The 12,512-nt window shown below is 41.7% G+C and overlaps 1 protein-coding gene across 3 annotated transcripts in view; it reads left to right on the plus strand.

Annotated features, from left to right (window-relative positions):
* The window catches only part of LOC125902820 (epidermal retinol dehydrogenase 2-like), a 199,396-nt gene that overhangs the window by 151,903 nt on the left and 34,981 nt on the right, over positions 1–12,512 (plus strand). The window contains exon 7 of one of the 3 annotated variants that reach the window (XR_007451186.1): positions 530–612. The exons of the other annotated variants lie outside the window; for them this stretch is intronic. The gene's annotated coding sequence lies outside the window, so the exon portion shown is untranslated. The remainder of the gene's footprint in view (positions 1–529; positions 613–12,512) is intronic. 3 annotated transcript variants of the gene reach the window in all.

A 12,512-nucleotide genomic window follows, 5' to 3' on the forward strand; every position in this document is an offset into this window, starting at 1 on the left:
GCCTGTTCATCACTGCTTGCAGCTTTAATTGTGTTTAGTTTTATTGCACAGCACTTTGTAACTGTCCTTTGAAAGGTGCTATATAAAGTTTATTATTATTATTATAACTCAGGAAATTACTTGGCTAATTATTACAAAATTTGACACAAATGTCTAGTAAGATCAAATAAAGTGGTGACATTTGATATCCTAATGGTCTGCTTCACTGTGACATCATAATGTCTCACACAAACACTTCTCTGGCCATAACTGAAAGTCATAACTCAGTAGCAGAGGGGGAGACATTTGGTCAGACACTGAACTTGTGACACTAATCTTGGGTGGGTGTTCGCCTTGAAACTATATGCAGATTGTATAGATCCTCTGTGCTGTGGAGGAGAAGATGTGTGTGAAACATCCATGTTTTCACAGAGATGGATGTAAACTGTCACTGCATCTTGATGGGTTTGTGGAGACATACAACTGCGAAGCAGTAATTGTCGTTTTTCCTCAGTTTTCCTCAGTATTTATTGATTTCATTTATTTCCAGCTTGATATTTCCTACATGACCTGTGACTTTACATGGTGGACCAATGCACTGGCTGGTACTGCTGCACCTACCTTACAGTACAGGTAGGCTATTGACATTTTGGGGACCTTGTACCCTTAATCAGGTGGACTGTTCCAACAGCAAATGTGCCACAGCTAGCAGGTTTCTTTTTTTCCCTACAATTTTTCCCCCAACATTGTTGATGGTGACCTTGCAGCCCAAAAGGTAGGCTGGTCCATCTGGTATTTGCCAGAATTGCCCGATGACCAGTCTGAGCCTGGACCCCATGTTGTTTCACTCACGTTGACTGACTCTGAAACATTAGTCCATTGTTAAAGTTTTGGAACAGGTGCAATTTTCTGTGTTTTTTGCATCCATCAAAAGTCGAGAGAAAGTTGTTTGACCAAGAAGCAGTGAAGAAAATGTAACCTGCAGGACACATCTGTAACAAGAGAAAGTAACAGGGTTCACAGTATTACTGTATTTCATGACTCAGACATCTGACTCTAAAGAGGACAGTAATATTCAGGTGGATGATGATAAGGATGAGGAGGATGTGGACTGCACACACTGTATATATATATATATATGTATATAATATATAACATAATGCAGATATGGGGGTGTGTTAGTCAGTGTGATCAGTAGTGTACATGTGGATGTGTGGAGCATGCAAGGTGTGGTGCTGTGGAGGTAACCTAAAAGAAAATAGTGCCAAACAAAAGTACGGGCGCTGGCGAAGAGTCGGGAGAGAGAGAGAGAGCGCGGCATCAGCCAGCACTGTTTATATCCGTCCGCACCTGGGCCCAGGTGCTCGCAATCCGGATAATGAATCAGCTGTTTACCTCGATAAAAAGACAACACACACGTCACCAATTACGTCATCACAACAGCATGTCAACCTGCTGAACCAACCCACGCAGCCAAGCAGGGGCCGTCACATCCCACCCGTCCTGATAAAATTTCTGAAAAATCATCTTTAATTGATCTGATCTTTACAAATGTTCGTCACAAATACTCTACAGCCGGAGTATTTGCTAATGATGTGAGTGACCACTGTGTTGTAGCCACAGTTAGAGACACAAAGGTTCTGAAAGGTAAACCACGCATAATTATAAAGAGGGACATAAAACATTTTGTTGAACAGGGTTTTTTGCATGATTTGTTTCACTTTGATTGGGACAAAATTTATTTGATAGATGATATTGAAATCACTTGGACATATTTTTCAAATGGTTTTAAGGAAATAATAGATACACATGCTCCTTTTCGTAAATACAGGGTGAAGGGCCGGGATAACCCCTGGTTTACTGCAGAGTTATCTAATTTCCTACACAAGAGAAACAAAGCTTGGGCAAAGGCTAGAATGAGGGTCTGAGGCTGACTGGTGCTGTTTTAGGCAGCTAAGAAATCACTGTACCTCACAAATCAAAAGCTCAAAAGCTGAGTACTATCTTTCAGCTACTACTGAGAATTTGAATAATCCAAGAAAATTTTGGAAAGTCATTAAATCTCTATCTGCCTCTGGAAGCTGTAATGAGTTACCCCTTGCATTTCTACTGCCTCTGGCACTGTATCAGATAGGTCTTCTATGTTGAAGTCTTATAACAAGCATTTTGTGTCCTGTGGTTCATTGTTTGATTCTGTGTCAGAGCATGTGAGCGGAGCAGACCGGGTGAAAATTTCCGCTCCTTGCTTGCAGACCTGTCACTTTGCGCCGCTCGTCCGCTCCGCTTGGTTCTGCGCATTCTTCGCTCCGCTCCACTCCATAATAAATTTTATCTCACTCACCACTCCGCTCAAAAAAACTGCGTCGTACTACCCTAACCTGTAATCTTCTATTCACAAATAAAACATGAGCTTGGTAGATTCTCTGGGGAAGCCCTCTCCCCGCAGTTAGGGACCGCTCTACACAGTACCGCTGTCAGCAGGGTGGAAATAAGTCAAAGTGTAGAGGAGACGGACCGGGTTAAGCGGCCGACCTCCGGAGAAGCCCTCTCGCCTCTCCCTGCAGTTAGCAACCATTCTCCAAGGTACCGCTGCTTCTCTTCTCAGTTTCTTTTCTGAAGTACACAGTAAATTCCACAGTTTTGAAAGAAAATAGTGTGGATGTGCTCAGGTGCAAAGATGCATTCTGGGTGGGGCATGAGCGACCGGAGCAAAATTGGAGCGAGAGATAAGGCTCCGCTCCACCTTTTGAAAAAAAAAAAAAAAAAAAAAAATAGCCGCTCCTCGCTCAACACAAAACCCTTCCACTCCCCGCTCTGCTCACATGCTCTGTTCTGTGTCCACGTCTACATAAGCAAATACCGCAGGTTTTGATCTGAGCTATGTTGGTACAAATCAAATATTTTGTTTTCCTCCATTTTCTGTTGATGAAGTGTATGAAGTCCTAGGTAACTTGGATTCTAAAAAAAGTGCTGGTCCTGACAACTTAGAACCATTCTTCCTAAAAACAGGTGTAGAGTTTATTGCACCTCCCCTTACTTACCTTTTCAATCCTATATTAAGCACCAATGTGATTCCCAAAATATGGATGTCAGCCTATGTCCTCCCTCTACTGAACGGTGGGGAGGCCACTTTATTAACTAATTATAGGCCCATTTCTAACTTGTCAGTTCTGGCTAAGATCCTTGAAAAATTTGTTAGTGAACAGTCGAAGGAGTTTATATGTAAAAATGATATTTTATCAAAACATCAGTCTGGCTTCAGAAAACAACACAGCGCTATTACTGCGACAGTGGTGATGAATGATATCATTGGCATACTGGATAAGAAGCAGAGTTGTGTAGCTCTATTTATTGACCTGTCCAAAGCTTTTGATGTTGACCATCTCATCTTGAAATAGAGGTTGACTAATATTGGTGTGTCTGACCAGGCAGTGGGATGGTTTGTGAACTACCTCTCTGAAAGATCTCAGTGTGTCCAGTTTGATGGGCTTTTATGCAGATGACACTGTGATCTATTGTGCTGGTCCTTTCATTGCTGAGGCTCTTGCCAAACTGCAAGATGTTTTTAACATTATTCAGATTCAGCTTTCGCAACTAAAGCTGGTTTTGAATGTTGATAAAACTAAGGTAATGCATTTTTCAAATGCTAGTAAAAAGCCTGAGAATACTGTTGACATTATTTCTGCTCAGGGAAAGAAGTTAGAAGTTGTCTCCAGTTTTAAATATCTCGGTATTTGGCTTGATGACGGTCTTTCTTTTAAACATCATGTTGAAAATCTTCTTAAAAAGCTGAGACTGAAGTTAGGGTTCTATTTCAGAAATAAGTCCTGCTTCTCTGTGGAGGCCAGAAAGAGACTCATCTCTGCTACCTTTTAACCGGGTCTTGATTATGGTGATCTATTGTACATGAAAGCATCTGCACACTGTTTGCACATGTTAGATATTGTATATCACAGTGCTCTGAGGTTTGTTGCAAACTGTAAAGCCCTCACTCATCATTGTACTCTTTACTCCAGGACTGAGTGGCTATCTTTGACTATGCATAGGTTCAGTCACTAGTATTTGTTTATTTATAAAGACATTCTGGGTAAACTACCATCGTACATTTGCACTTTGATTGCTTAGAGATCTGACTGTAGTTATAGTCTGAGATCGCAAGATTTGGTTTTATTGTCTGTCCCACGTGCACGGACTGAATTGGGAAAGAAATCTTTTAAGGTCTCTGCTCCCCTCACTTGGAACGGCCTGCAAGATGTACTGAAACTGAGGGTTTTGGTCCCTATGTCTGGTTTTAAAGGTCTCATAAGTACAATGGTGAATGAATCGGTTGGTACTTGTCGATGCCTGTGGGTATTTAAATCATTTATATCTTAGTGAGTATCTTTCGTGTTTGTGTTTTTTTATGTCTTTGCTGTTCATTGCTGTGTTGTAATTTTTATGCTGCCGTCTTGGCCAGGTCTCCCTTGAAAAAGAGGTCACTGATCTCAATGAAACTAACCTGGTTAAAAATGGGTTAAATAAAAATAAATGCAGTAGAACTCCCCAGCACCTGGATACCTGTGGGAGTTTGATGTGTCAAGTTGGCTTACATTGTGGTGGAGCACTGAACACCAACACTAGCAGAAGAGCCGGCCAACCAGCGCACACTGCACGCAAACTTCTAGCCTACTCTGATTAACTGCAGAAAATTAGAGAGAGCTTGTTTAATTTTAAATAATTGTATCCATACTGAGTTGTAAATAATGGTGGGTGTCCCTGGTACTCATTTTGTAGTGGAGAGGTAAATGTCCAGTGCAGCAGCTCATGATGTAAACTGTTCATCTATGGTGCTGTCTTACAACTATGGCTCTGAAGCTTTTACCTCATTGCTGGAAGAAATAATGTAAATACTTGACCTGCATGTTCCCCCCACAGACATAAGAGCTGATAAATTGATCAATAAAACAAGTGATGGATAAAAAAGTACATGGATTTATTCATGGATGTGGAAACAAATTTGCAGCACACTTAGAGCACATCCAAGGTGATACATTTTCAGGTGTATCCAAATGCAGAGCTCAAGCAATTACAAACTGGACAAACACCAAGCAGACACACAACAGAGACATAATATAAGAAGTAAACAAGTGGCTGCTCAGTATCTACCAAGTGTTTATGACCCTCAGTTTAACAAAGAGGCCTCAGACTTCCTTTTATGCAGCCGTCAGAGATCGCTGGTTTTATAGAGGCACTGCCTGTCTTTATGGCAGTGGGCACAAGTATCTGGCTGGACACAACTTATGGAGCATGATAATGTTCCTGTAAGCTGTTGTTAAGTTGATGTTTAATACATCAGTTACAAGTACACACCACCACAGTGATCTGACTGAAGTGCTGTTTTATGTGCAGGTGTGTGCATAAACAGGTGTTTGACACAGCTAGATAAATTAAGGATAGCATTTTATGGAGCTGTTACTTTTAATTTTGATCCAAAACTGTCAGTTTATTCCTGTAAATGGGTCCTCTGACCATACACTGTCAATAGAATGGCTTCGAGTTCTCTTGTATTACAGTGCTTCTTAATCGCACACTGGGCCTATTAACCAAACATCCCAAACCATGACAGCATCTAACAAAAGACGGACCCATTTCCCCAAACTACAAACACTATTCACCCGTTTCCACACGTTTTAACATTTAAAATTCTTTTTGCATATCCTTACACAAAAGTGGCCAAATAAATCATTCCTTGCACTGTATTCATTCAGCAAACACATGCTCTTACATGGTTAACTCAAGTCATCCAACCTAAACTGAAATATCAGACCTATTGTTCAGGATTTTATTGACTGGAGTGACAAGTCATTCCTGCAGATGAACATCTCGAAAACCAAAGACATGCAAATTGATTTTAGGAAATGTCCACAGGTCCAAGAGCCCACTGTAATAAGGGAAAAATATAAATACCTGGGAACAGTCATTGATAATAAGCTCACATTTGAGGCAAACTGTGAAGCTGTGTATAAAAAGGGGAACCAACGTATGTATTGTCTGAGAAAGCTGTCTTCTTTTCACATTGACCAAACTTTATTGACCCTCTTTTACCGTGCTTTTATTGAATCTATTTTATCCTTCTGCTTGGTTTCTTGGTTTAGCAACCTCTCCCTAAAAAACAAGAACTCCCTAAATCAAATAGCCAGATGGTCCAGTAAGCTGATAGGAGAACCACAGCTTAACCCAGAATCCTTATATACCAGGCAGTTACAGCATGCGGAACTTCAGCCCCTCCCATCAGGCCGCAGATACAAACTCCCAGCCTGAAAAACAAAGTGATATAAAGACAGCTTTGTCCCATCAGCCATTAGAGAGTTAAACAAAACTCACTCCAAACCAATCTGAAAGAAGGGAAAAAAGGAAGAAAAAAAAAGAATTAATGACTTTTTTTATTTTATTTTATTTTATTTTATTTTATTTTATTTTATTTCTTTGGTATTGTTTTTAAATTCAGATTTTGGGTATTATAATGGTTTTACATGCCCTTTTTAATCCTGCACTTTGAACTGACGCACTGATGACACTTTACCTTTTTATTGTTACTATGTTATTGTGTCCTGACCTGTTTGTCTGTTTTGTGTGGGCTTGTGTGGATGAAGCCAAATCATCACTTAAACTGTGAACCAAATCTACCTTTGGGTACAAATAAAGTTACCTTACCTTACCTTACCTTTCTCCAGGTGTACACACTGAACCTCAAAATTGTTAACACACCAAACAGAACTGCACAGGTCACTACATAGGCTCACAAGCAGGCCTGGAATTTCATCATTTTAGGGGCAAGGCCACTTGGCCTTTCGTGTTGTCAGGTTTTGAGGGCACAAAGGCCAAAAGCCAGGGCAGCAAGGCCATAAAATAAAACAATGATTTTAAGTCCACGTCCATATTGAATATAATTTAAGGACTAAGGATGTATAACTATCTAACTAACAAGTTCAAGTAATAATAATGAGTATAATGAGTAATAATGCGATTTATTTATTAGTGCTAATAAACCCAATGTGTTTTAAATACAGAACAACCAGGTTTATATATTTATAAGCAAACGATCTTAAATTTTAGACCTAAATATTTTTTGAGTGAACATGATAAACTGATTCACTGAACAAGACAATTATTTTTGTCGTGTTGAGATGGCTAACAAACAAACAAACTACAGCAGGGCTATTCAATTACTATTTCAACAGGGCCGCATTTCACGGATTTCACGCTCACAAGGCATGTCTATGTGATTTGGAACGATGGATTTTAACAATGCTGGATTTGCCAGAAAACAGAGACAAAGATTAAGAAAACAAAAATAATAAAGACAGGTAATCTCAAACTGTGTGCCAACCTAACTCATCACATGCATACTTGGGAGGAATATGAGAGAAACTGGACAGTCAGTGCAGCCCAGTCTAGGTAGGTGGGTAGGTAGGTAGGTAGGTACTTTATTAATCCCCTTGATGAGAAATTTCAGTGCCACAGCTGTCAATAGAAACAATACAAAACCATAGACAATAAAAACACACACGGGGAGGGGGTTGTACAGTCTTAAGGCAGTGGGCAAAAAGGAGCGTCTATGTCTGTCTGTGGAACACCGAGGCACGATAAACCGGTTGGTCAAAGAGCTTCTCTGCCTGATCAGGGTGTCATGTAGTGGGTGGGAGGGATTGTCCATGATGCTCAAAAGCATCTGTAACATCCTCCTTTCAGTCACCACACTCACTGGATCGAAGCTGATCCCAACGACAGACCAGGGGCCTCATTTATAAAATTTGCTTATGCACAAAATGGGGCTTGAAAGTGGCGTACGCCACTTACCACACAAAGGTTGTGATTTATAAAAATAAACTTGGCGGGAGAATGTGCGCACCTGTAAGCAAACTCTGAGTCATGCGTGCGCACATTTTGGAGACACTGGGAAGTGGCGACGCAGACAGCGAGGTGGAGAAGTGGAGTCAGATTTTTATTGATGTCTCACACAAATTTAATGTCATGCTATATCCACGTTATCACTGAAATTAAATCCAGCAGCCTTATTTTGCGCTGAGTGATAATTGTTTCATAAAAACGTTGTAAAATCCAACTCAAATCCTGAATTGAAATTCTTTCTAAATACGTATTTAATCTGCACTGCCTCTAACGTCTCATTGTCCACTCTGTGAGCGCAGGAGGGGGAGAGGATGGCGCGACTGCATGGAATATATTTATTTATTTAGCTAAATATTTCCAGTGCATTTATCATGTCTCAAAATACAGCCATTAAGCACAACCGTTACACTCATTTCATCAGCCCTACTTGGACATTTGCTGTTCATGACAAAACTGGCATGAAGAAATGTGTTCGCCTATTACACTTTCATCTTTGAATTGTATTTCAAATTACACGTTGTATTCTGGGACAGGGATACCACTGGTTCATGCTGTAATTCAGGCCGGGAGTCTGATCAGACTAATTGCCATAAACATATAAATACTGCGGTGACCCTCGTGCGTAATTGCGCAAGATGGCACTGGCACATACTCCTTTTTGCCTCCACCTTTAATGAATGTGATTCTTTATGTCGCCTATCAATGTCAAACATCCTCAAATTTAAAATCAACACATTAACTACATGTTGGTAAAGGAGTAGAAATATTTGGTCTACCTTTAGATCAGACCACTTTTTTTTGTGCAGTCCCACAAACACAGCTGACAGCATCAGCAGCGCTGATGCATTGCCACTTTTTTCGCTTTCTTTTATTAGTGATCCCGCTGCTGTGGCCACCAAATAAGATCTTTCTTCAGTCCTCCACCTCCCATTAAAGGGTCTCGAGCTCAGTCTCGGAGAAATTCCGTTTTTTGGTTTGTTTGTCACCCGTCGCCGTGACTCACACAACGAGAGAACACTCACATGCCGGCTTATTTATATGCAGATCGCATTCATGAGGTGATTTGCATGACCATTTATGGTTGAACTAGGGCTTGTAGAGGGCGGAATATGAGGCGGATCTGGGTGTGCACAACTCCAGGTAGTCTGTGATTTATAAAGAGAACATTGCATGCAAGTGTGCATGCGCACGGTTTTATAAATCAGATTATTTTTTGGCGCACGCCATTTTCAGCTTTTGGGCGCAAGTGGAGGCGGCTCTGGCCCTTTTTGTATACTGCCAGGGTGTTCTCACTCCAGTCCAGCTTGTTATTAATGTGGACTTCCAGGTATTTATAAGACAGTACAATCTCCACATCCTCCCCTCCAGTAGAGACTGGGGAGATTGGTGTTTTTTTCTTCTTAAAGTCAATTACCTTCTCTTTGGTTTTCTTTATGTTGAGGTGCAGATGGTTCTGCCTGCACCACTCTGCGAAGTCATCGAATAGACCTCAGCCCCCATCCCTCTCTAACACATCCAACAATCACCGAGTCATCTGCGTACTTCTGGAGGTGGCATAACTCTGAGCTGTAACTGAAGTCAGATATGTAGAGGTTAAACAGGAAAGGAGCTAGGACAGTCCCCTGAGGGGGCCCCTGTGCTACTGACCAGGAGAGAGAGAGAAAATCACCAGACAAAGCTATTAAAGCATCAAGATAATCTGTTTGGAGCTTCGCTGTGACAGTATGGATGACGTCACAAGCAGATTTCGCATTGGCAGTGGGTGGAATATAAATAAGCAGGGCAATTGCATGGGAAAACTCACGTGGCATGTAATACGGGCGCATGCTTACAGCCATCGGCTCAACATCAGGGGTACAGATGTTGCCCATGATTATTGCATGAATATACGGTTTGTACTTCCTTTTCTTTATCCGCCACTTCACACCTGCTCTGCACCCATGGCTCCTTCTCCGCAGCTCCCTCAGGATCTCCAGCCTCTCTCCCTGGAACACGCCCGGCTTGTTAAAGGCAATCAGCTCATCCCGGGAGTAAAAAATGCCAACGCCATGGCTGTCATGACAAGTCGATAAAAAAGTCCCTAAAACTAATGTGAGAATAAAAATACTCCCCATCATCCGGTTCATGATCATTGTGTCCTTCACAAGATTAAAAGGATCAGTCAAAACACAAAGACACTAGCCTACATAAAACAACGTAAAAACAATCACACAGCTGCTGCAATAGGCTGCGGCTCTCACAGCGCCTAGTGGGAACAGACAGACATATAAAGCCTTTATACAGTTGCATAATTTGTTCTTTGTGAAGATAGAACAGATCATTTGGCGTTTTGTAACTGTAATTTGTGTAATGTTGAAGTGCATATACAGATGTAGCTTCAAAGATTTTTTTCCACTCCACTGACTGCCATTCTGCTGCCAGCTGGCTGCCAGTCAGTTTCCAGCCAGTTACCAGTCAGCTGGGAGTTGAGTGTTTCCTGACGGGGCATGTCTAGACTCCACTGTAACATGCCCATTAATTCAATTGCAAGGTGTCCCCATGGAATGATGCTTCCTTTACAAAAACAGATTAAGCAGTGAAACACACTGAAACCCTGAAAAAGTGTTGCAAGCTGGAGTCGAATCTGCGACCGCTGCAGCGAGGCATCGCCTCACTATCCACTACACTACCGACGCCCCAGCAGTTACCTTTTTACCCCATTCCATGTATTTTAAAGCTTTAGTCACTTACTGGAGTTTCTCAGTATTTTTTTTTTGTCAGTAATCTAAATTCGTTTAGCTTATATTATCATAGGTTAAACCACCCATCAAGGTAGTGAAAAAGAGCTCCCTTTACCAGCTCCAAGATTAAAGTGATTGACACATTAGTGCATCGATTATTCAATAATATAAATATATATGAATATAAAGTAAGCCATTCTAAACAATGCATACTGTATATTTACTATTGTTGCTTTAAGTGTATTCTGATGCTAATACTTTTGTATTTTCACATGATGTAACATTTTCAGAATGGACATAGTGCCTTTAATTCCTCTGGTCTCCTGTATCGAAGTTGGAGGGAGAAATAGACACGGATGCCCAGGGAGCATTGTGTATGCACACCAATACGACAGCCATACATGGCAACTGTACATCAGGGATGCAAACAGGTGTATGGTCAAAAAAGAGAGAGCTTGCCGAAGCGAAATTCTGAATATTAAAATACACTAACACTAATTTGGAAGAATACTGTGTATTCCAAAACAGAACAAATCCATTGAGCAACAGCGTTTCCCCTATATGCAACTAGCAGTGGTGGTGCTCCACTGCTGAAATATGACCGCCACTGCTGATCAATTTTTTTTTGTTTTTGTTAGCTCTTTAGAAACTACCGTTATATTATTATTCATATAATAACATAACAATATACTATTTATCGTGTTATACGGTGAAACGTTTCACCTTATAACGTGATGACTTATATTGTTTGTATGACGGCATGTCATTTTTGTCTCTACATTGTGAGCGGATCGACAATTATAAACAGCACTGTGCACACAGTCAATGGAGTGGAGCCTGTGTTGCATTCAGGCGTTGTCATGTAAATAACAAATTCCAGCACTTGAATAGGCTGTAGCGCAACACAGCAGCATGTCAAGTGGGCTGAACCCAAACCAAATCTGAGCAAATTTTTTTTTTTTTTTTTTTTTTTTTCAGCATTGTCATCTGCTCATTTCATTTGTGTCAGTGGAATTATTAATCAGACTCTTCCACGTCCACACAAATCGCCAAGTCCTTCTGTGGTGGTGGTGGCGGCTCTCAGAAATCATCTCTGTCCTTTTAGGGGAGTTTGTCATAGCTACACATGATGGGAGGCTATTGTGGCAAGACATCACACAGCCCGCTACAGCAGCGCTTTGAGTCAGATAATTAATTTTTCCGATGCTGAGGTCCAAAATGCCATTCTGAGACAGTGAGGGAGGGGCATTTAGCTGAGGGGAACCAGCAAATGCCCACACGTAGTTGTTAGCTGCCGTAGCTAGCTGCACCCCCAGCTGAATTATCTAGTCAGAATACTCCAGCGTCACGCAGCAGCCGTGGTTAGAGGCTCCCTGCTCTCTGATCAACCAGCTGACTGCAGAAGCAGGGGAAGTAGGTGGCCCACCAGGCTGTCGAGGGGGGGCACGTCAGGTTAAACTTCTCCATGTCACCCTGCACACAGAGTTAATCCACCAAATCCTCAACTCAGACATGGGCTGCTGCAGATGGTAATCACCAGCAGGAGGCTCCAGCTGAGAGATGTTGGCAGTGGACTCCAGCGGGGAGCTGTGTACCAGACACTGATGACATGTTGTCATCATCTACAAACGATGCTTTTGTCTCAGCAAGGATGAATGGAGGTGGCAGTGGAGTGTGATGGTTGGTGTGGGAGTCTGGACATCATAGATGTCAAGCTCCTGCTCACTCTAATGGCAGCAAATCATCATGTTAAAGCTTCTGTTCCTACTGCTGCTATCATCAAAACTTGGTCAGTCCCCAACAGTCCTCACAGACTGGTGGCTGCTGAACACTGCTCTCTGCACAGTCTACACTGAGGCACTGATAAGCTGAAGTGGCGACTCCATCTGTGATGAAAGCTGGTCAGTGGGCAGTCGCCATCAC

The sequence above is a fragment of the Epinephelus fuscoguttatus genome, linkage group LG15, assembly GCF_011397635.1.
Source record: "Epinephelus fuscoguttatus linkage group LG15, E.fuscoguttatus.final_Chr_v1".
Classification (NCBI taxonomy): domain Eukaryota; kingdom Metazoa; phylum Chordata; class Actinopteri; order Perciformes; family Serranidae; genus Epinephelus; species Epinephelus fuscoguttatus.